Source organism: Leuciscus leuciscus (assembly GCF_965113295.1).
Source record: "Leuciscus leuciscus genome assembly, chromosome: 4".
Classification (NCBI taxonomy): Eukaryota; Metazoa; Chordata; class Actinopteri; order Cypriniformes; family Leuciscidae; genus Leuciscus; species Leuciscus leuciscus.
In genome coordinates this window covers 39934297-39957273 of record NC_138728.1, presented here as the reverse complement: position 1 = coordinate 39957273, position 22977 = coordinate 39934297, and the positions used below count along the sequence as shown (strand labels likewise).

Genomic DNA, 22977 nt, shown 5'->3' with positions numbered 1-22977 from the left:
GCGAAGCAGTCACGAAAAACAGTCTTACAAAAAACAGTATTTTTTTTGTTTTGTTTTTAAATCCTGCACTCACGCCTTCCTTTGGTGCTGTCTGAAGCAAAGTTCCCTGGTAAATGGCGAGTCTCATCTTTGTGGGATGGAGGAGATGAAGGAACATCAGCACGCACCAACACAGTAAGTTCCTCAACAAGATGTTCTCTGCATTGTTTTTGTGTCAGTGGCTTCTGGTTCTTCATACAGGCCATTTGACGTTGGAGTATAAGGGCATTGACAATGGCTATGTCCACGAAGTGGTAGAAGAAGGTACGATACCACTTTCTTGTTTTGTGTGAGACTGAGTAGTAGCCATTGAGTGCATCTGAGACCTGAATAGAAATATAATCGGTCATATTTTAGAATACATTTTCAGAAATGTACTTGATATTCAATATAGATGAAATATAAACAAGTAAAATTGACACTACTGAATATATTTTACAAACCTGTTATATTCCCACTGTCCATTTCCACCTTTCACTTTCCTCTTCACAACACTCCCTCCGGTGCCTCTGTGAATGGTGGAGCACATCTGTACCTCTCTTGTGTCCTTCCATTCCACAAACAGCAAGTTCCCTTCTCTCAGCCAACAATGTGTGCCACGAGGAGCTTTTTTGGGAAGCTTGTTCATGCCGGTTTTAGGGTAGCCTATCCTGTTGGACCAAATAGTTCCACAAGCCCAGATGTTTTTTTTTTTCAGGAGATCTCTAAACAGAGCTGGACTAGTGTAGAAGTTGTCAACAAACAGTCTGTAGCCTGTTCCCAACATCTTCTCATCAACCAGTGCCATGACTCATAACTCAGTCCTTTGTTCTGTGGAATGGGTGCTGCAGGTGATTTACCCTCATAAACAAAAAAGTCCCACGTGTACGCACACAGCGAGTCTGCAAGCACAAACAGTTTATATCCCCACTTTGTTGGCTTGGCCTTCATATACTGCTTTAGTCCATTCCTAGCTTTTGATGCCACCATCCTCTCGTCAATGGCAATGTTCTGGAAAGGATGGAAAAAGTTCTTACATGCATCTCTCAGCTCCTGATACATCGGCTTTATCTCGCAGAGACGGTCATAGGCAGCTGTTCCTTTTTTGTTGTTGTTTTCGGCATCCACCTTGGGATCACTGAGATGCAGTGCAGAGGAGATGGTAAAAAATGTCCTTGAAGATATGACTTGGGAAGGAAAGGGTATGTGGAAAATGTTGGATTTCCTCCAGTAATCCGTCAGCGAAGGCACTTTTACTAGACCCATGAATATAACAAGTGACAGATAAGCATATAAGTTATTCAAAGAAGTATCTTGCCACTGTTTTTGTTCTTTTTTCGGAAGTGTTCCACAGGCATTTGTGTTTTGCACAATTGTCTGCAGCATTGAAGTGGATAAGAAGAGCTGGAACAACTGCAACACAGTGTATGATGCTGTGAGGATCAGCTGTGGTCCTGGTGTTCTAAATGGTCTGAAGACTGCAGGCGGTGGTGTAATATCCTCGTCAGTTGAACAGTTCCACTTTTCTTTAGAGGTGCTTGGGGACACAGTGGGTAAGGACTTGGTTTTTCTGCTGCTATTTTTGCCTCTCCCTTTTACTGGTCGATTCAGTTCTAAAACAGCAAGAATCTGAGAGCTTGCATCTCTTTTCTGCTGGTTGGCTGGTGCTTGGATGCCACTCTTCATCTGTCTTGGTCAGAGGGTGCAGGGCTTGCTAATACCTCTTAAGTCAGTTGCCTACTGCTCACGCATACAAAAAGTGTAGCTTATTTAGCCACTTCCATACAACTTGCCAAGTCAGTGATAGACAGAAATCAAAAGGTCTTCAGATGACGTGCCTACTGCTCCGTTCATACATGCGCCTTTAGTTTGACCTATCCTGGACACAGAGCTGCGGTAGCACCAGCCTCCTCATAGTCTACTAAAATAATGATTTCAGAAAACTTCCGAATAAATCAAGATGTAACATTTATTTGTCAGGTAAAAATGTATCATGCCAATTACAGAAGTAAATGATTAAAAGCCAATTCAGAAATAATAAATACATGACATCATTTACTCAAAGATGACTCTAAAAGTAAGTAATGTTTTCCTGACAAAGACACACAGTGGTGTGTCAGGGCTCTCCAACAGGAAAACACTGAAACATCACTGTATGGGGGTTCCTGGTAAAGAGTCCCAAAGACTGCTCTGACACTTATCCTTAAATACCCAGATGAGAACAAAAAGGGTTATACCAATGTTGTTTAGAGTTGTTTGGGCCAATCCATGTACCCCAGGGGGGTAGCACCTGGTTTCTTGAGATATCTTAAAGAGATATCACCCAGAGAGGAGAAACAGGATTCTCCTAATTTCTCAATCTTTCTCATTAAACCAATGACTGCAATGAAATTAAGACCATTTTACCAATCGCACTGAGACACTTAAAATTATACCAAACATGAAAAGGAAAAAACAACATATTCACAAGATACACCATATGTGATATATAGACATTCTTAATGAACTTTCAGTAACTTGAGGAGGGAGAGGGGGGATGAGTTGAAGTCAAACAAGGGGACAAGGAGATAAGTTTGGGCAGGACAAGGTCCTGTGCTCTGTCTTTGCTATCTGCTGTCCAGGGTGCATTTTATGGCTTTATTGCAGGGTGAGTTTTTGTCTTAGCAGGAAAATCAGTTCTTACAGACAGCATTCATACTGATGGTCGCCCATTCAACAATCAATGGCTGGTGATGGCCAGTGATACAGACAGCATTCATATGGATGGTCAGACATAGAACCAACAATCACACCGATCAGATGTCTGATGACCGATGGCCGGCCATCAGACAGGCCACTTGTTTTATAAGGTAAATGCATTGTGGTCTGAAAAGATGATGCTACTTTATTTCTATTTATTTCTATTTCTATTTATACACACACACACTATATATATATATATATATATATATATAGTGTGTGCTAGGAAAAATTACAGAAAAAAATTCAATTCTATTTATATTTATACTGTATCAGTGCAAAAGAGACTCAAAATACTCTGTTGACTTTGATCTTACATACAAGTTTCATACATCAATCGATCCTGTTAAGTGTGTATTTTTTAATAAACATGATGTGAGTTCTGCTTTCTCTCTGTCAGTGAATTCCATTCTGAAACGCGTCTGAAAATGAACTGTAACTCAGCGAATACTCAGTTAAACAGGCATACAGACACACAGGCATGAAGCTTGAATTCTCTTCTATTAAATTAAGTAATTTTTATAAAAAACAAATATTTATGTAATATGTATGAAAATAGAGAGATGTCAGTCATTCTCATCTCAGCTCATTATGTTTTAATGTGACCCCGCCCACGGAGAGCGCGCGCTATTCAAACGCAAATTATCTGAGGCATCCATGCAAACCTGTGAACGCCCACATCAGCTGGATAACACACACCGCGAGTAATCAGAGTCATGTACTTTACGACGCTGTGAAGAATAATACTATCTTAATAATAATCCTGGAAAATTTACCTCAGAAGTGCTGGAAGTTTAATTTCGAGGAGCAACGGATCCAGCTGAGGAATAGGTCAGTTCTATATTTGCTTTGTTCTAATCGCAATAGTGTCTGTACACGCAAAAAGACTGTTTAAATATGAATCGCGTTTCTGTGTGTGTGTGAATGAATAAATGCACAGATGCGCGCTGTTGTGTAGCTACTACAGCTGGCACAAATACTGTTTAAAAATGAATCGCGTTTTTTTGTGTGAATGAATGAACCGCTTTCACCAAACTCTATTGCTATACTGAGATGAGTAAAAATCGACTACAATAATCGGATAGATTATAAAGTTTTTACTATAAAATACTGCCACATCAAATAAGCTTATAATGTTGCCAATTTCTGCTCATATGTTATATATATATATATATATTTATATATATATTATGTTTAGTCAAAAATAATAGATGTTATTATAGTGTTTTTTCCAATGTAGGCTATATTCAAACTAATGAACCCTTAACTTTTAAATAAATATGATAAAATGTATACTTTAGTTTTTACAAAGAAAGATTACACTGGAAATATTGTTAAAATTGTAATTTACATTTACATTTACATTTAGTCATTTAGCAGACGCCCTTATCCAAAGCGACTTACAAATTAGGACTAAATTCAGCGAGTCATCATAAAGAGGCAAAAGCAACAACAACGCAGGAAGTGCTCAAAATACGAAGTTCAGGTATTATTCAGAGTAGCATAAGCCTGATAAGTGATGTTTCAAAGGGGAAGGAATTTATTTTATTTTTTTTATTTTTTTCTATAAGGTTAAGTGCTCACGGAAGAGATTGGTTTTCAGCTGTTTTTTGAATGTTGTCAGGGATTCTGCATTCTGGATGAGGGTGGGGAGAGCGTTCCACCAGCATGGAACTGTAAATGAGAATGTTCTGGAAAGTGATTTTGTGGCTTTCTGTGATGGAACCACGAGATGTCGCTCGTTGACCGATCGTAGGTGTCTGGTAGGGATGTAGACTCGTAGGAGTGAGTGAAAGTAGGGGGGAGCTGAGCCTGTGATAGTTCTGTAAGCAAGCGTCAGTGCCTTGAACTTGATGCGAGCAGCTAGAGGTAGCCAGTGCAGAGAGATGAACAGAGGAGTGACGTGGGCCCTCTTGGGCTCGTTGAAGACAAGACGAGCTGCAGCATTCTGGATCATCTGTAGGGGTTTGGTCGCACATGCTGGGAGTCCAGCCAGAAGGGCATTGCAGTAGTCAAGCCTAGAGATGACCAGGGCCTGGACGATAAGTTGTGTTGCATGCTCAGTTAGGAAAGGCCTGATCTTCCTGATGTTGTGCAGTGCAAACCTGCATGATCGAGCTGTCTTTGAAATGTGATCTGTGAAGGTCAGCTGGTCATCAAACGTTACTCCAAGATTTCTGACCGATATTGATGGGGTGATTGATGATGACTCTAGCTGGATGGTGAAGTCGTGCTGTAGAGATGGATTGGCAGGGAGGACGAGAAGCTCAGTCTTTGCCAGGTTGAGCTGCAGGTGATGTTCCTTCATCCATGTGGAGATGTCCGCCAGACAGCTTGAGACCCGTGCAGCTACTGTGGGGTCATCTGGTTGAAAGGAGAGGAAGAGCTGCGTGTCATCAGCATAGCAGTGGTAGGAAAAACCGTGTGCCTGTATGATGTGTCCCAGTGATGTGGTGTAGATGGAGAAGAGGAGGGGACCAAGAACTGAACCCTGGGGAACCCCTGTGGTCAGCTGATCTGCTCTGGATACCTCGCCTCTCCATGCGACCTTGAAGGACCTACCTGTGAGATAGGACTCAAACCAGTGGAGTGAAGTTCCTGTGATGCCCAGTGATGAGAGGGTGGACAGAAGGATCTGATGATTCACCGTGTCGAAGGCAGCAGACAGATCCAGGAGAATGAGGACTGAAGATTTGGAAGCAGCTTTTGCGATCCGTAGGGCTTCTGTGACTGACAGTAATGCAGTCTCAGTTGAATGTCCTTTCTTGAAGCCAGATTGGTTGACATCCATAATTGTTGTTGTAATTGTATAACCTTTTATACAATTAATAAAATAGCAAAAAAAAATATACAAGGATAGATGTAAACAAAATCTTAAAAGGTCAATATAAGTCTTCTCTTTAAATTACTTTTATTGTGTTTTATTAGTGACACATTTGGGTAGAGAATATACAGTATTCTCTACCCAATATATATATATTGTCCTTGCACTCTTTCTTGTGACTCAGTGACACACCTGAATGAAAGGCTTATTATGTATGCAGCCCATTTATGCGGGCCCCATTGTCTCCTCAGGTGTGAACCACTTATTATTTATGATGGTGTTGATCGTTCACGCACACACGCATATTGCCTTTCCAAACAAAAGTGTCTTACAAAATTTAAATCAATGTATTGTTTTATGTGAATGATTAGGCAGGATGATTTTCACATCATTTTGAAGAAAAAACTCTAGGCGACAAAATGCATTATTCAGAAGTCTTGTGGACATATTTAGCATGTGTTTTGTGGCCTTATTTCAGAAACTTTCATTTTTTGTTTTTTCAATAACCATGCATAAACATTATTCTCTCAAAAATACAAACATGTATACATGTTGCTCACATATTATGGTAGCCCTGTTTGTACTAAATAGAGTGTAATTACACCTTTGCCATTAATATGTTTATAAGCAACTGAAAAAAGCACAAATGTCAGGGCATGTCAGAACATCTCAAGGACCCCCAAAACACCTCAGACCCTAGAGGGTTAAAGAAATCATTCAAAAGACATAAAAAAGATACCCAAATCTTCCATGGCCTCCCACAGCAGGTGACCTCACACTGGAAAATGCCCAGAGTGTAGTGCCTCACAAACTTTTTAATTTCATTGCATGGATATCAGGAATGTCATCACAACCATCAGATGAACGTGTTGATGTCACTTCAGAGGACAGCAGAAAGATAGTGTCCACTTGTCAGGACATTATTACCCTGGCAACCAGAGGACGGTGGCTCATGCCAAAACAGTGCTCACTTGCAATGGCAGTTCGGCATATGACTGGCTCTGCACAGCTTATAGGGTTGTTAAATGGTCTGGGTCACTGCTCATCCAATTTCCAGGTCCTTGAGCATGATACTGCCCTTGCTCACCTACAAATGGAGAGAGGAGAAATATACATCCCTGAAAACATCAGTGCTGAAGTGCCTGTGACTCTTGTCTAGGATAATAATGACTTTGGAGAGGAGACTCTTTCAGGTAAAGGGACAACACATAACACCAATGGTATAATAATTCAGAGGGCCATATAAACAGTTATACAGCATCCTTACCAGACACATTACCCAGACAGAGAACACGAGAGCGGTCTGTTCATCCTCCTCCACTAAATCTTTCAACCTACACGAGAGGAAAGCGGTCTGGTCCACAGAATTTTACATTGAAGATAGATCTCCAGCAGGACCAATACAGATATGCCCAAACTACCGGTAGAATAATTGATGCTGCATTCTTTTTACTGAAAGTACCTGAGCCCTAGGGCAAAGTCCTTCCTGGATGGACAGGGTTTAATATCATGTTGAAGGAAGACACAGTCCTACCATCTACACATCCGCGCTATTTGCTCGACTGATATAGTAAGCAACCACATTTGCCTGCATATTTACGGGTCGTGCATTATGATTTCGGGGGGAAATGTGCAATAAATGGGAAGGGCAACACTTTTCATATCGTTGTTTGTCCATTAAGAAACTTCACAAAGAATTCTCTGTGTTCATGAAGCCGTTCACAGATCAGGAACATAACATGGAGCCTGTTTCCTCTGTATCTTGACAGCAAACCTCGAGGCAGTTTGGCATTAGACAATGCAAGCACAAATCCTTTTGGGTCCCCAGCTGCATCTCTGTACCTGAATTTATTCAAGCCCAGCACTAAATCATTGGCCATGCAATCTGAACCCAACACCTTCTTCACAATGTTAGATGGTTCCTTCTGCTTCAATGCTTTGCAACATTCAATAGCAATAGTTTCTAGTGGATGTAAGTGGCAATTTAATTCATTATTTTTTTGCCCCAGGAATTCTCTAATTGTTCAATGGTGGCATGGTTAACAGCTGCCCTGTCTGTCATTGAATTTGAAACAGACGCAGTTATTTCTGACCTTACCTTTGGAAAGTCTACTGTGTTGTCCTTTATTTTCTCAGCTTTGTGAAAAGCACAATGTACCTCAACTAAATTGTCTACAGACTGATTAATGTGCACTTCATAGTTCTCTGCAGTTCCCCTAGCCAAAGGATCAACTGCAATAATGTGGCACTTGTCAGATGAAGTTACATGTATTGAATTGACGTGTACACCTGTAACGAATGAATCCTCTGGAGGCAAGATGGAGCAGACCCAAATGCAACTTTAATTATAATAAACATAATCAAACATAAAGACTGTAAACTAGTAACTCAAAACAAGAACCTGGACATAGCATAAACACAACTAGAAACATACAATACTAGACAAAGACACAGGGCAAACATGAGGGCTTAAATACAAGGGAACACAAGCTAAACAAGATAACAAGGGGCGTGGTAAACTGAAACACCTGGGAAGACTAATCAACATAACGGGGAACAGCTGAACATGGGACAAGACACATGGCAGGATCACATGACAAGCAGGGAATCACATGACAGACAAGAACAAGGAACAAGACACAAAACCCACACCGTGACATAGCCCCTCCCCTATGGGCAGCTCCCGACGCACATAAAAAAAAACAAAAAACAATAGTTCAGGAGGGTGGTGAAGCGGAGGTGGTCTTGGGGGAGGGATGGAGGGCCAGGTCCATGCAGGGGAATGGGACCAGGGCATAATAATGGCGGACCTGGGTCGTGAAGCGTGGGCGACCAGGGCGGAGCAGGAACTGCAGACGACCCTTCGGGCGGCCACGGCGGAGAAGACCCTTCGGGCGGCCAGGGCGGTGAAGACCCTTCGGGCGGCCACGGCGGAGCAGGCGGCCAGGGAGGAGAGGACCCTTCAGGCGGCCAGGGAGGACCAGATAGTTCAGGCGGCCATGGCGGCGTGGCCATGGTCCCATCAGGGGACCTACTGCCCCCCCCCAAACTTTTCTTGGGGCCAGCTATGGGGTTATGGACCGGGACAGACCCCGGTTCAGGAACAGACCCCGGCTCGGGAACAGTAACAGACACCGGCTCGGGAACAGGAACAGACACCGGCTCGAGTGTGTGCACAGCCCACACACACCACATGGCTGTGGCCATAATGGCCAGTGTCGCGGTCACTGAGGGTTCAGGCGGCGCATACATGGCGTGAACAGTCTCTGGTTGAGCAGACGTGAGGTTGACAGTCTCTGGTTCGGCGGGCATGACAGTCTCAGGCTCGGCGGGCATGACAGTCTCAGGCTCGGCGGGCATGACAGTCTCAGGCTCGGCGGGCATGACAGTCTCAGGCTCGGCGGGCATGACAGGCTCAGGCTCGGCGGGCATGACAGGCTCAGGCTCGGCGGGCATGACAGGCTCAGGCTCGGCGGGCATGACGCTCCCAGTCCCAGGCTCGGCGGGCATGACGCTCCCAGTCCCAGGCTCGGCGGGCATGACGCTCCCAGTCCCAGGCTCGGCGGGCATGACGCTCCCAGTCCCAGGCTCGGCGGGCATGACGCTCTCAGGCTCGGCGGGCATGACGCTCTCAGGCTCAGGCTCGGCTGAACTGGCGTGAAGTGCAGGCTCGGCTGGACTGGCGTGACGTGCAGGCTCGCTAGTGCTGGTGACTGACTCTGGATCAGCTGGAGTAGCATACCCGAAGGCCCCCCTGACAGACACAAGGGCTGGGTCGAACATTTTTGACGACAGATCGGCGCTACTCGACACCAGCCTACGGGCTCGGGGCCAGATGATCCCAGCGTCCGATCCAGGGTGGTTACGGAGCTCTAGTTTACCGGGCTTGACAGGGCTGACGGGCTGAGTGGGCTCAGCTTCGCCCACTGTGAAGGGAGACCCACAAAATAGCAAAACAAAATCTATATATTGAGCTAGAGTCCATCTCGGGTCAACCTCAGGCAAATAAAGACTCACGTCCTGATCCAGTCCCATCCAAAAACAATCTTTAAGTTCCCTGTCATCCAGAGGGGCCAGGTGGCAACAAGCCACAAACTCACCCACATAGTCCTCTATGGGGTGGCCATCCTGGAAGATGGAGCAGAGTTTAGTTACTGGGTCCATGGTTTGGTCTAGTATTCTGTAACGAATGAATCCTCTGGAGGCAAGATGGAGCGGACCCAAATGCAACTTTAATTATAATAAACATAATCAAACAAAGACTGTAAACTAGTAACTCAAAACAAGAACCTGGACATGGCACAAACACAACTAGAAACATACAATACTAGACAAAGACACAGGGCAAACATGAGGGCTTAAATACAAGGGAACACAAGCTAAACAAGATAACAAGGGGCGTGGTAAACTGAAACACCTGGGAAGACTAATCAACATAACGGGGAACAGCTGAACATGGGACAAGACACATGGCAGGATCACATGACAAGCAGGGAATCACATGACAGACAAGAACAAGGAACAAGACACAAAACCCACACCGTGACAACACCCTCCTGAGTTGTTGCATCAAAACCTAATGTCATATCTTTGTTCTCTAGCATATGCTCAGCCACTTGAAAATCTGAAATTGTGCCAAGTTCACGGCACATCATTTCCGCTGTCCTCCAAGTTGGGACATCTCCGATATCAACACCAGTGCGCTTTGCAAACTGAGAAATTAAAGTGGGGATGTTTTTTGTAGGAAGATTATTTACTATTGCTTCATAAACAAGCATCCTCATTTCTGTGGGATACTGCTTCTCCTCCTTTTTTAATTTTGAGTCATGCTGCCAATCATTAACTGTATCCTGTAGCCACATATTGTCACATTGCAGCTGGCAGATAGCATAATTTTTTTCTCTGAGCTTGCCCTGCAAATCAGCAATGCATCTTGTCCGTAGCATCTTGTCCGTCATTTAGTCCTTGTGCCCGAATTGTCCTCCTTCGGGTTTTATTGCGGTGTTTTAACGTTTGTGCATTTTTTGTAATTTTGTTAGTTTTCCTTTAACATCACAAAGTTCCTTCACTATGGCTAGTTTGGAGTATCTGGAGTGAATTTCACCAATTTTTAAGTCTTTTTTTGCTAATGATGCATCTTTCCGTTTCAGAAGTTGTCTGAGATGTTTTACTTGTACAACCTGTAGTTCTGGTGCCTTCAATTTAGCTCTTAATTTTTTCACTTTGTTCAAGTGATTTTGATTCATCTCAGCTCTTTGTCTTGCAACAAAAGCTAATGTCTGTTGCATCTTAAGTTTCCTTGGTGTCAACAAACCCTTTCGCTGTAAGGAACGAATAGATAGTGGTGTGTCAGGGGTGCCTGGGACCTTGGACTTCGTTGTTTTCATCAGTGTTGTTGGACTTTCACTTGATGTTGATTGAACATCTGGTGTGTAATGTGTAATCCGAATCAGTGGGTCCAACATCTCCAGTGGAAGGCAGACTTGGGTCATCATGCATATCAACACCATGGGAGGCTGACCATTGTTCAGATCAAAGGGTCCTAAGGCTGGGCTGGGAACAACATCAGTGATGGAAGGAAGGCTTCTTGCTTGATAAGAGAACTCAGCGGAAGGCGTAGTAGGACTGGGATCCTCAGACATCACTACATCAGCTTGAACATCAGGCATGTCAAGGTACTGCTGTGAATTTGACAAAATCTTCAAGGCATATCTGTAAAAAAATCAAATGGAGGCAATTATTTTTATTATAATGCATTGCTGATAACACTGTCATATTCCAGAATCACCAGCAAGTATGATTTAATATAGTACTCAATTTATATGATTAATATTATTAGAGACTTAAGGCAATTAACAGTTACATGATTATACAGCTACAGTTATTGAAGAAAAAACAGTATATGGGGTCATGCTTACCTTTGTTTAGCTGTCCATGTCTGACGAGTGAGGTGGTGCTCATATTTCTGCACTCTCTTTGCCAAATGTCTTATGTGATGGGGATTAAGTGTACAGTGGAGCATTTCTTGGATAGCTTTCACAGTTTGGGCTGGAGACTTGTCGCCGACATGATAAAGTAACTGCAGATGTCCCTTCTTTAGTTGATCATGTGTAGATGGCAGCTGACTGAAGTTTTCCTCCAAAAACAACCGGCCCCTTCCTGGCTCTAGCTTCTCTGGACATTTTTTCTTTCTTTCTTTTGACCTTTGGCATTTTTGCTGAATGCACCAGAAAAATGTGTAAGTGGAAGACTTGGTTTTTTTTTTTTTTTGAGAAAAGTTAAAATGCATCTACTATTAGGCTACCTGATATTTATACAAATGAATCGATATTGAATTAAGATCGGAATGAAATCACAAGATTTGAATTGAAATTGTGAAGTTTGTGTCAAGCAATAATAAGTAGCCAATAAGTTATTGTACCATGTTGTAACATGTTGTTGTCACTAAACACTAAACCAAATGTTTTGACAATCACAATACACTTACACCAAAAATGATGGACTGAGTTTAGACAAAACTGTTACATCCTGCTTAAATGTCCCTGCTTGTCTGGACAGAATGTTCAAAATATCTTATTTTCATGAGCATACAAATGTTCTTATTTATTGTTCTATTTATTTTATACTATTGTACTATTGAGACAATAACAAGTTTGCAGTAATGTTAACTTACAGCCCCCTCCAGAGGCTCACTTCTACATTATCTGCAATGAGAATAGCAGAATAGCGTCATAGCTTCCAGACGCTATGCAAATTACACGCAAGGCAAGGCAAGGCAAGGCAAGGCAAGTTTATTTATATAGCACATTTCATACACAATGGCAATTCAAAGTGCTTTACATAGAAGAAATTAAAATAATGAAAAGAAATAAGAATAATTAAAACAGTTTAGAAAAATCAAATAAAATACAGTACTTTTAAAAAATAAAAAATAAAATTTATTATAGATCTTTCTTTCAAAGGATTCCCTTAAGACTTAAATCTTTCAACCTTCTTTTAACCTTCAATCTTCTTACGACTTCCATCTATCAACTTTCCTTTAACTTTCTTTTCTCCCTCATTTACTCACACGTTCTTTTCACTTTCTTTAGCACTTTAGCACTGCGTTCACATTCTTTCTCAGACGAAAACTTTAATATCGTCATTTAAATACTGTTCTACTTTCAAACCCACATTAATCACTTTCACATTATCACCTTCTGAGTGGGCATTTACAGTTTCGGGCTAAATGCCCTGCTGACATAGGAGAAATTTAAATAATTAAAAGAAATAAGAATAATTAAAACAGTTTAGAAAAATAGAGTAAAATACAGTACAGTACAAACAGTCGGACGAACAGCGGCACAGTGCTCATTCAGTAAATGCACAGCTAAACAGAAGTGTTTTGAGTCTGGATTTGAATGTGACTACTGTAGGAGCACATCTGATCTCTTCTGGAAGCTGGTTCCAGCTGCGGCTGGCATAATAGCTAAAAGCAGACTCACCATGTTTAGAATGAACCCTTGGTATTTCTAGCTGATATGATCCTAATGATCTGAGTGATCTGTTGGGTTTATATTCAGTGAGCATATCTGCAATGTATTGAGGTCCTAGGCCATTGAATGATTTATATACCAGTAATAATACTTTAAAATCAATCCTAAATCTAACTGGGAGCCAGTGTAAAGACCTGAGGACTGGTGTGATATGTTCATATTTTCTGGTTCTGCTCAGAATCCTGGCGGCAGCGTTCTGTATGAGCTGCAACTGTCTTATGGTCTTTTTGGGAAGGCCAGTGAGGAGTCCATTACAATAATCCACCCTGCTGGTGATGAAAGCATGCACAAGTTTCTCTAAGTCTTGTCTGGAAACAAAGCATCTAATTCTTGCAATATTTTTCAGATGATAGTATGCTGATTTAGTTATTGCTTTGACATGACTACTGAAACTAAGGTCTGACTCTAGTGTCACACCAAGATTCCTGACTTGATGTTTAGTTGTTTGACCCCTAGAGTGAAGGTATGCGTTCACTTTGAGAACTTCATCTTTGTTTCCAAACGCAATAACTTCAGTTTTGTCTTTGTTTAATTGAAGAAAGTTTTGACACATCCAACTGTTGACTTCGTCAATGCATCGGCACAGGGAGTCAATGGGGCTGTAATCGTTAGGCGATAGGGCTAAGTACAGCTGTGTGTCGTCTGCATAGCTGTGGTAAGCAATTTGGTTATTTCTCATTATTTGGCTCATTGGGAGCATATACAGGTTGAACAGGAGTGGCGCAAGAATTGAGCCTTGAGGGACTCCGCATGTCATGGATGTCCACTCAGACTTATGGTCTCCTATACTCACATAATAACCTCTCCCATCTAAGTATGACCTGAACCATTTTAGGACTATCCCAGAAAGCCCCACCCAGTTTTCCAGCCTGTCAAGAAGTATGTTATGATCGACAGTGTCAAATGCAGCACTGAGGTCGAGTAGTACCAGCACTGATAATTTGCCTGAATCAGTATTTAAGCGAATATCGTTTATTATCTTTATGAGCGCTGTCTCTGTGCTGTGATGCGGTCGGAAACCGGATTGAAAATTGTCAAAGTATCCATTCGAGCTTAAGAATTTGTTCTGCTGATTGAAGACAACTTTTTCAATGATCTTGCCTATGAAAGGAAGATTTGAGATCGGTCTATAGTTGCTTAATATGGTCTTATCCAGATTGCTCTTTTTCAGGAGGGGCTTGACAACTGCAGTTTTCAGGGAGTTTGGAAAACTCCCAGAGAGAAGTGAGGCATTTACCACTTCTAGAAGATCTGCTTCTAAACTGTTTAGCACAATTTTGAAGAAAGATGTGGGAAGTGTGTCAAGGGCGCATTTTGATGTTTTAAGGTGTTGTACGGTTTCTTCCAAAATTTTGCCATCAGTTTCTTTGAAGTCAGACATAGTAACTACTTTCTCAGGTGGTCTGATCTGTCTGACCCCAGTGCAACTCAAGGATGTGCTGATCACCTTTCTGATATTATTGATTTTCTCAGAGAAGAAAGAAGCAAACTCACTGCACTTGCTGTTTGAGAGCATTTCACTAGGAATCTGGCTTGGGGGGTTTTTCAGTCTCTCTACAGTAGCAAAAAGAGTGCGTGTGTTGTTTAAATTGCTGTTTATAATATTTGAGAAGAAAGTCTGTCTAGCTTTGCCTAGTTCCATATTGAAAGCATGCAGGCTGTCTTTGTAGATGTTATAATGGACTACAAGTTTTGTCTTCCGCCACATGCGCTCTGCTTTTCTGCATTGTCTTTTCATATTTTGCACTGCTGTTGAGTTTCTCCAAGGTGTTTTTTGTCTGCCACTCTTCTTCCTGACTTTAACAGGAGCAATATCATCAATTATATTTTTAACTTTTGAGTTAAAAGAATCAAGGAGAAAATCAACAGAGTCAGCAGATATGCTTGGTGTTAAGGATATAGCCTTCATAAATAGTACACTAGTGTTCTCATTTAAGCATCTCTTCTTGACAGACACAGATCTAGCTTCAGTGGCAGGAGAGATCAATATATCAAAGAAAATACAGAAATGATCAGACAGTGCTACATCCTTAATAAAAATCGATGAAATGTTTAGACCCTTACTGATAAGTAAATCTAGAGTGTGTCCATGATTGTGTGTGGGTCCATGTACATGCTGAGTCAGATCAAAAGTTTTTAAAACAGTTTTGATTTCTTTTGCCATATTGTTTTCTGCATTATCTATGTGAATGTTAAAATCTCCAGCAATGGCAAAACAGTCAAACTCTGAGGTAATTGTTGATAACAGTTCTGTAAAGTCCTCAGCAAAGGCTGGAGAATATTTTGGAGGCCTGTAAATAATGATAAGTAAAATGCGAGGAGCACCTTTTAACACAGTACCCAGATATTCGAAAGACGGGTAATTCCCAAATGATATTTGCTTACATTGATAGATATCTTTAAAAAGAGCAGCTAGACCCCCACCTCTCTTAACAGCTCTGCAGACACTCATAAAAGTAAAGTTAGGAGGGGATGTTTCATTGAGGATTGTTGCACTGCAGCTGTCTTCTAGCCAGGTTTCATTTAGAAACATAAAGTCCAGGTTGTTTGTGGTTATTAAGTCGTTGACTAGAAGTGATTTATTTTTAAGTGAGCGAATGTTTAAAAGTGCTAACTTAACAGTCTTACTTTTTGTCCCCACAGCAATCTTAGTTTGACATGTAATAGGCACCAGATTAGTTGGGTTTGCTGTACGGCTATTGAAGGCCTTAGACTTTCTATCTTGTAATAGAACAGCAATAGAGAAAGATACAGGCACACTGGGTTCCCGCTTGTTCTGTAAACATTTGAGAAAGTTACTGTTATCATAACAGGAACCCAAAACACATCACTGAGAGCTGGTATCAGTTGTTTTTGGTTCACCTCGAGCAGATGGAGGAGGGTGTGGGCCCTGGCGTTTTGGCCGAAGAGGCCGAAGAGCTCTCACAGGAGGAGGGGGCGGGCGAGCTCGGCGCGCAGGCTTCGGTGTTTGAGGTGCCTGACGATTTTTGGTTGGTATCTGGGGGCTTGCAGCAAAAGAGTGGGATAGTCTGGTTCCAGCATGCACTAGTTCTTCCATTTTCTGTGAGAAGCACAGGAGTGGAGTCGCTGGCGAGAGTGAGAAAGTATCTGGTGAAAGGGGCTGTTGCTCAGGTGTTATAGGAGGCTGTGATATGCTGTCCTGCGTTATACTTTATACTCAAATTATTAATGTTAACAACATTGCGTGACTATGAGTATAGTGTGTATTATCGGGTAGATTTCAATTTCTGTACAGTCTAATATCTAATTGTCATACCATTCGATTTCCATATAAAAATTTATTTTAACCCAAAAAGCAAACTATGCTCCCTTCGAACTGGTTTTCTTTCATATACAAATCTTGTGTAATCCCAGGCTATCTGTAATAAGAAGCACATTTAAAACTGGAATATAATTTCATTCACATGTGTTTCATAAACACATAATCCTTTCTGGATTACAATCCACCCTCAAAATGATCAATTTAATTATTCTAGCTGCTGTAAGAAAAGACTATATCTGCCACCTGCAGGATCCTCATACCATAGCCTACTAGCAGGGAAAACTTCTTTATGTTTACAGACGTGACGTAATGACGCAGTGCCATGCTGGAATCTCCCGCGAAAACCTACCCTTACCACTCAAATTAGAAAACATTATTGCAAGATATTGAATCGGTCTAAAGTAAGGCAATAGTTTTGAACACTAGCTGGTTATGTACTTTTCCAAATATTGATTTCAGATCATTTTTAACCCAAAAAAGTTATGGACTGCAGCTTTAACTAATGGTGTCAAGTAATTTGTGATAAATGCTGTTGAAGTTTGCTTTTTTTAAGCTGTGGTTGTTTTTACAGGCCCAGGACACAATACCATCGGACTTTTAATAAGGATGTTATACTGTTGACCTCTCCTGACGATAATGCTGTTGTAAAGCAAAAGAAAAATGGAGGATTTTTCTGAAGAATAACACGCAGTTGAACTGCTCAGGACCAACAAGGGACTTAATATAAAAACAGTCGTGGATCATCCAGGAAATGACACATAGGAGAATGTAAACGTTTAAATGGGGTCATTTTTATAAATTCAGTTATTATGTTGTCTTGTGGAGTATATGTAAATATCTGTTATGTGAAATAGTTTATTTAGGCCAGTACTAAATAAAAAATAACATGCAATTTTCACGATCACTCTTATTTTATTTGAATTATTAACATTTTGCACATTCTGCAAGGGGTATGTAGACTTATGAGCACAACTGTAGTGTATAAATGTATGTTATGCAATGTTAACTTGTTTTATACTTCATAATTTACTTTTAGCTTTCTGTTTTTTGAATTCATTTTCACATTTGCAGTCACTGTTGAAAACTCTCGTGAAGTGGCAACAATACTAGAAACTATGCAAGATACATTGTTTAACTAGAGATCTCATCTGTGCTGTATTATTTTCCAAGGCTGAAACAGACAGCTCTGATGACAGCTGCTTTGAGGTTGACATGCCTGGCGAAAGGGTCTACCAGTCATCAGGTTCTGCTTCTGGAGAGAATATGACCATTGATTTGAATGACCAGTCTTCCACACAAAACTCGGTGAATGCCTTCTTTGACATGGTTCAATTATTTTCTAGCACTTTTAGTCTTTGTCTAATGTACATTCCTTCATTTCCTCTTAGTTTTCAGTTCACAGCATTACTTTTCAGTCCTGCGCCAGTTCCATCGGTGCGCAGTCCTCCGCCAGAGTTCAGTCCCCCACAAGAGCTCAATTCTCCACCAGTTCCATCGGTGTGCAGTCTTCCGACAGAGTTCAGTCACCCACAAGAGCTCAATTCTCCGCCAGTTCCATCGGTGCGCAGTCATCCACCAGAGTTCAGTCCCCCACAAGAGCTCAATTCTCCACCAGTTCCATCGGTGCGCAGTCTTCCAACAGAGTTCAGTCCCCCACAAGAGCTCAATTCTCAACCAGTTTCATCGGTGCGCAGTCTTCCAACAGAGTTCAGTCCCCCAAAAGAGCTCAATTCTCCACCAGTTCCATAGGTGCGCAGTCATCCACCAGAGTTCAGTCCCCCACAAGAGCTCAATTCTCCACCAGTTCCATCGGTGCGCAGTCTTCCAACAGAGTTCAGTCCCCCACAAGAGCTCAATTCTCCACCAGTTCCATAGGTGCGCAGTCATCCACCAGAGTTCAGTCCCCCACAAGAGCTCAATTCTCCACCAGTTCCATAGGTGCGCAGTCCTCCGCCAGAGTTCAGTCCCCCACAAGAGCTCAATTCTCCACCAGTTCCATCGGTGCGCAGTCCTCCGCCAGAGTTCAGTCCCCCACAAGAGCTCAATTCTCCACCAGTTCCATCGCTGCGCAGTCTTCCAACAGAGTTCAGTCCCCCACAAGAGCTCAATTCTCCACCAGTTCCATAGGTGCGCAGTCATCCACCAGAGTTCAGTCCCCCACAAGAGCTCAATTCTCCACCAGTTCCATAGGTGCGCAGTCATCCACCAGAGTTCAGTCCCCCACAAGAGCTCAATTCTCCACCAGTTCCATCGGTGCGCAGTCTTCCAACAGAGTTCAGTCCCCCACATGAGCTCAATTCTCCACCAGTTTCATCGGTGCGCAGTCTTCCAACAGAGTTCAGTCCCCCAAAAGAGCTCAATTCTCCACCAGTTCCATCGGTGCGCAGTCTTCCAACAGAGTTCAGTCCCCCACAAGAGCTCAATTCTCCACCAGTTCCATAGGTGCGCAGTCATCCACCAGAGTTCAGTCCCCCACAAGAGCTCAATTCTCCACCAGTTCCATCAGCCTTGCACAAGACATAACTCACCTGCCCATTGTTGGCACAATGACCAGTCCTTCAGATCTGCCTCCTGGGAGGGTGATTATGATACCTACCTTTCCCTTATTCGGGCAGCGTCTGAAGATGAGGAAGAGGATGAAGATCTTTGCTGTGCCATAATGGCAAGCATTGAGGACCAGACATGAGTATTATTCAGTTATTCAGTCTAATTCTAATTTAAAATCAAATTTTTAATTTTAAAAAATTTGGACATGTAACAAACCATTACACTTCAAAGAACACCATTTCCTTTAGGTGTATTTTCCTTTATTATTGATTTTTCAGTTCAGTTGTGAAAGTATTCTCATTTATTTGAATTTTTTTGATACTGCTTACCATAAATGCTGGTTACACCTTGTTTACTGATTCATTCCGGTAGTTGCATTGTTACTAAACAGAGGATTCAGTCATTGTAACTTCACTTAACAATGTGTTGTTCTCTTCCAACACTACAAAATGTATATAATTGTAGAATTTTATTTATATATATATATATATATATATATATATATATATATATATTAGTGGTGGGCCGTTATCGGCGTTAACGTGCTGCGTTAACGCGAGACTCTTATCGCGCGATAAAAAAAATATCGCCGTTAATCTATTCTCCAAGTTGGGTTGGGAGATGATGACGCAATCTACCCGCGGCCGCGAGGTAAACCCGGCTGCAACGCATATTCGTCGTCATCTTAAGTAAACACGGCTGAAAGCTGGTGAAAAAGATCGGTGCAACATCCATTATTTGGACTTGGTTCGGGTTTAAGCCGTCAGACGAGCTGCAGCAAACTATACAGAGTGTGTGGGGTAACAGTTCGGTAAGTTAACACACGACTAATCCGTTCGACCACCTCAAATTCAAAACGAAACATGATATCACTGAATACCAGCGCGCGCGTATTATTCCCATTCCAATATATCTTAGTGCAGGGCCGGATCTACCATATGGGCAATCTGGGCACGTGCCCAGGGGCACGTGTTTAAAAGCAATTGTTTAAAAGCAGGGGCACCATTGTTTAAAAGCAATTGTTAAAATTGCTTTTAAACAATTCATGTGCGACAAGACAAAAGTCTGACTGTGACACACAGTATCACAGTATGACACAGTATCGTGCGCACAGACAGCACGCCAGAATACAGTTATCTTTCGTGCTTGAACTTACAATAACACACACAATTATGCCAAAATGTCCGTTTTGTCGAGTATCTTCATAACATAAGAGCTGTCTTATGATGAACGTCAAGAGTTGTGAAAGAATGAGGCGCGTGCGAGAGCCGCGTCTCCGTCAGCTGGTCTTAAAGAGACAGCAGCCAATAAAGCTTTCTGTCAGTAAAGTTAATCAAAGAACAAAAAGAACAGAGAAAATGACTCACTGCTGTTGACTAAAGTTTTTTTTTTTTGCTATAATAAGGATTAGTCTATATTTAATTTATAATTTATGCAGTGCAGTTTGACAATTTCGGTATATGTCCTAGGTCTACCTGTTTGACAGGCACAGGTAAATATGACATTTATTTTTAACTCTTGTATTATTGAGACAAATAACAATATTGAATTTATTTTAATTTGAAAACACAGTGCATTTAGTTGTTGTTTCTAGTTTGAGTTGAGAAATGGGCTACAAATTTCAGCATTATCACTAATCTGTGTGTGCATTTTACTTGAGAAATAAGCAAGTTAACTCATGAAACCATTTGTTTACTATATCGCAATCGCATATCGCAATATTGACCTCAATAATCACAATATGACATTTTCCCCAAATCGTGCAGCCATACTTTTCAGAAAAATTTATTTCGTATCATTGTCTTGTGAACTAGTCCTTCAGCTTTTGATCAATAGTGATTGGCATGTTAAATCCCACACCTGGTGTGTGTTCCTTTGGAGGGTGTGGTTGTCAGGTAGGGGAGGGGGCCCATGAGCTTCAGTGCCCAGGGGCCCCTGGGGGTACTAATCCAGCCTTGCTTAGTGGTGTAGCACATCATCTCGATTTTAAGAATCGTTGTTGTGTTTCTTTTTAACTGAAAAGACATCAGTTAGACAATATTCTAATTTTAAATTTGGGGTTTCATAAGCTCCAAGCCATAATAAACATTAGACCTACTTAAGTCTCTGCAGCTAGTGTACTTAAATTTTATTTATCTGCAAAATGATGTTGTGTACTTACAGTTTTGCACAATATATGTTCTCAAAACTACATACACCCTTTAAAAACAAAAACATTTAGCAGTTGTTTAGCATGGGTCTGTGTATTCTGTTCTGAAATGGTTTTATTATAATATACTGTAAATCGTTATCGCAAGAGGCTGCAATGTATATCACAATATAGATTTTAGGCCATATCGCCCATCCCTAATTGATAGCCTATAGTAGTTGATAATAACATAGGCCTACCTAATGTTGCCTACGGACGGTAACAGTACAGTAGTAACCTTTTACAGTCTATGAGTAGAACAGCTTTCTCAAGCAGTTTGTGATGCATTTTGGAAACAGGAGATGAGCCCCTGGTCTAATGCGCCACCTGGCTTGAGAAACCCGTTCTCAAAGACTTACTTTTATAGTCATTATTTGGGTAGCACACATATTCTGAATGCCTTCGGCAGAATTCAAATGAGCCATTTTAATCTAGATTAATCTAGATTAATTTCAAAATTAATCTAGATTAATCTAGATTAAAAAAATTAATCTATGCCCACCTCTAATATATATATATATATATATATATGAAGACTTCAGATGCAAAAGCCTCTAAATGCCATCTGATATTTTCTTCTAGAATGATCATTTTTATCGAGCTTGTATGTTTATGTTCAGTTATTTCACTTTAATGGCAATGAAAATTACCTATTAATTGTCATTAAAGTGAAATTACTGCACCTAAATATATGAGCTTGATCAAAATGCTCATTTTAGAAGAAAATTTCAGATGGCATTTGGAGGCTTTTGCATCTGAAGTCTTCATATATATATATATATATATATATATATATATATATATATATATATATATATATATATATATATATATATATATAAACTTTTTAAGTTTTACCAGTCTATAGAAAAACATGACAACTCACTGAGGACCTGCAGAGTTTGCAACTATTTTCAATCAGTCTGATTCAGTAGTGATTGATTGGAATACACATTCCCTACTATGCAGCACTTTTGTGTATACATGATGTTTATATTATTTGATATATTTTTTAATTATACTGAAATTTAAATAATAAAACCTGTACTTCTTCAGAATCCCGCCTGCAGTGGAAACCCCCATCAAGGAAATATTGGAAGAACTTGCAACAAAAATAAACTACAATCAAACCTGCAAGTTTAATATTAACCGTGCATCTGTGCTGGATGGTGCTGTACGGGGATTTACCAGACTCTCATACAATCCAAATAACAGAATGGTGATCAGGTTTTCTGATGATAAAGAAAAGTATGAAGAGGCTATTGATCTGGGTGGTCCAAGGCGAGAATTTTTACGGTTACTCTTGGTGGCACTAATGCAGTCATCAATGTTTGAGGGAAAAGAGAACAGTCTCAACTTGGCTCTTGATTCCCAAGGTAAACATTATATTTGTGCTGTTTGTTGTACAGATTTGAGAACTTTTATTCTACATTGCATAATTGTGATTTTAAGGATGTTTTAAGGCTGTTGTATTGACGTGTTCTCTAATTTCATGTCAGCCATCAGGGAGGACAGGTATTTCATAGCAGGGAGAGCAGTAGCAGTCAGCCTTGTACATGGAGGACCTGCACCGGGTTGTTTCTCTAAGACCCTATTTGACAGTTTAGTTCAGGGGCCAGACATGTGCATACCTGTCTTGGACGATGTAGCTGACTGTGAGCTTTATAATAAAATCAAAAAGGTTTGCTTACAACTGCAGTATAAACGTTTCACTTACTTATGTACCATCATGCTTTCTCAGATTTACTCAAAAATGTGTTCCATTTTAAAAGCCATAGCTTAGTATAACAATATTGTTTATAGAAAACTTTCTCTGAAATATTTCTAACTTAAATTTGAAATT

General features: G+C 41.0%; 1 long non-coding RNA gene across 1 annotated transcript; it reads left to right on the top strand.

The window, feature by feature from the left end:
- Nucleotides 1-98: 98 nt before the first annotated feature.
- LOC309497507 lies at nucleotides 99-22700 on the top strand. Its single transcript, XR_014205583.1, has 4 exons — nucleotides 99-174; nucleotides 17570-17704; nucleotides 22191-22510; nucleotides 22634-22700. It is a non-coding gene; the product is annotated as an uncharacterized lncRNA (long non-coding RNA).
- The last annotated feature ends 277 nt before the right edge of the window (nucleotides 22701-22977 follow it).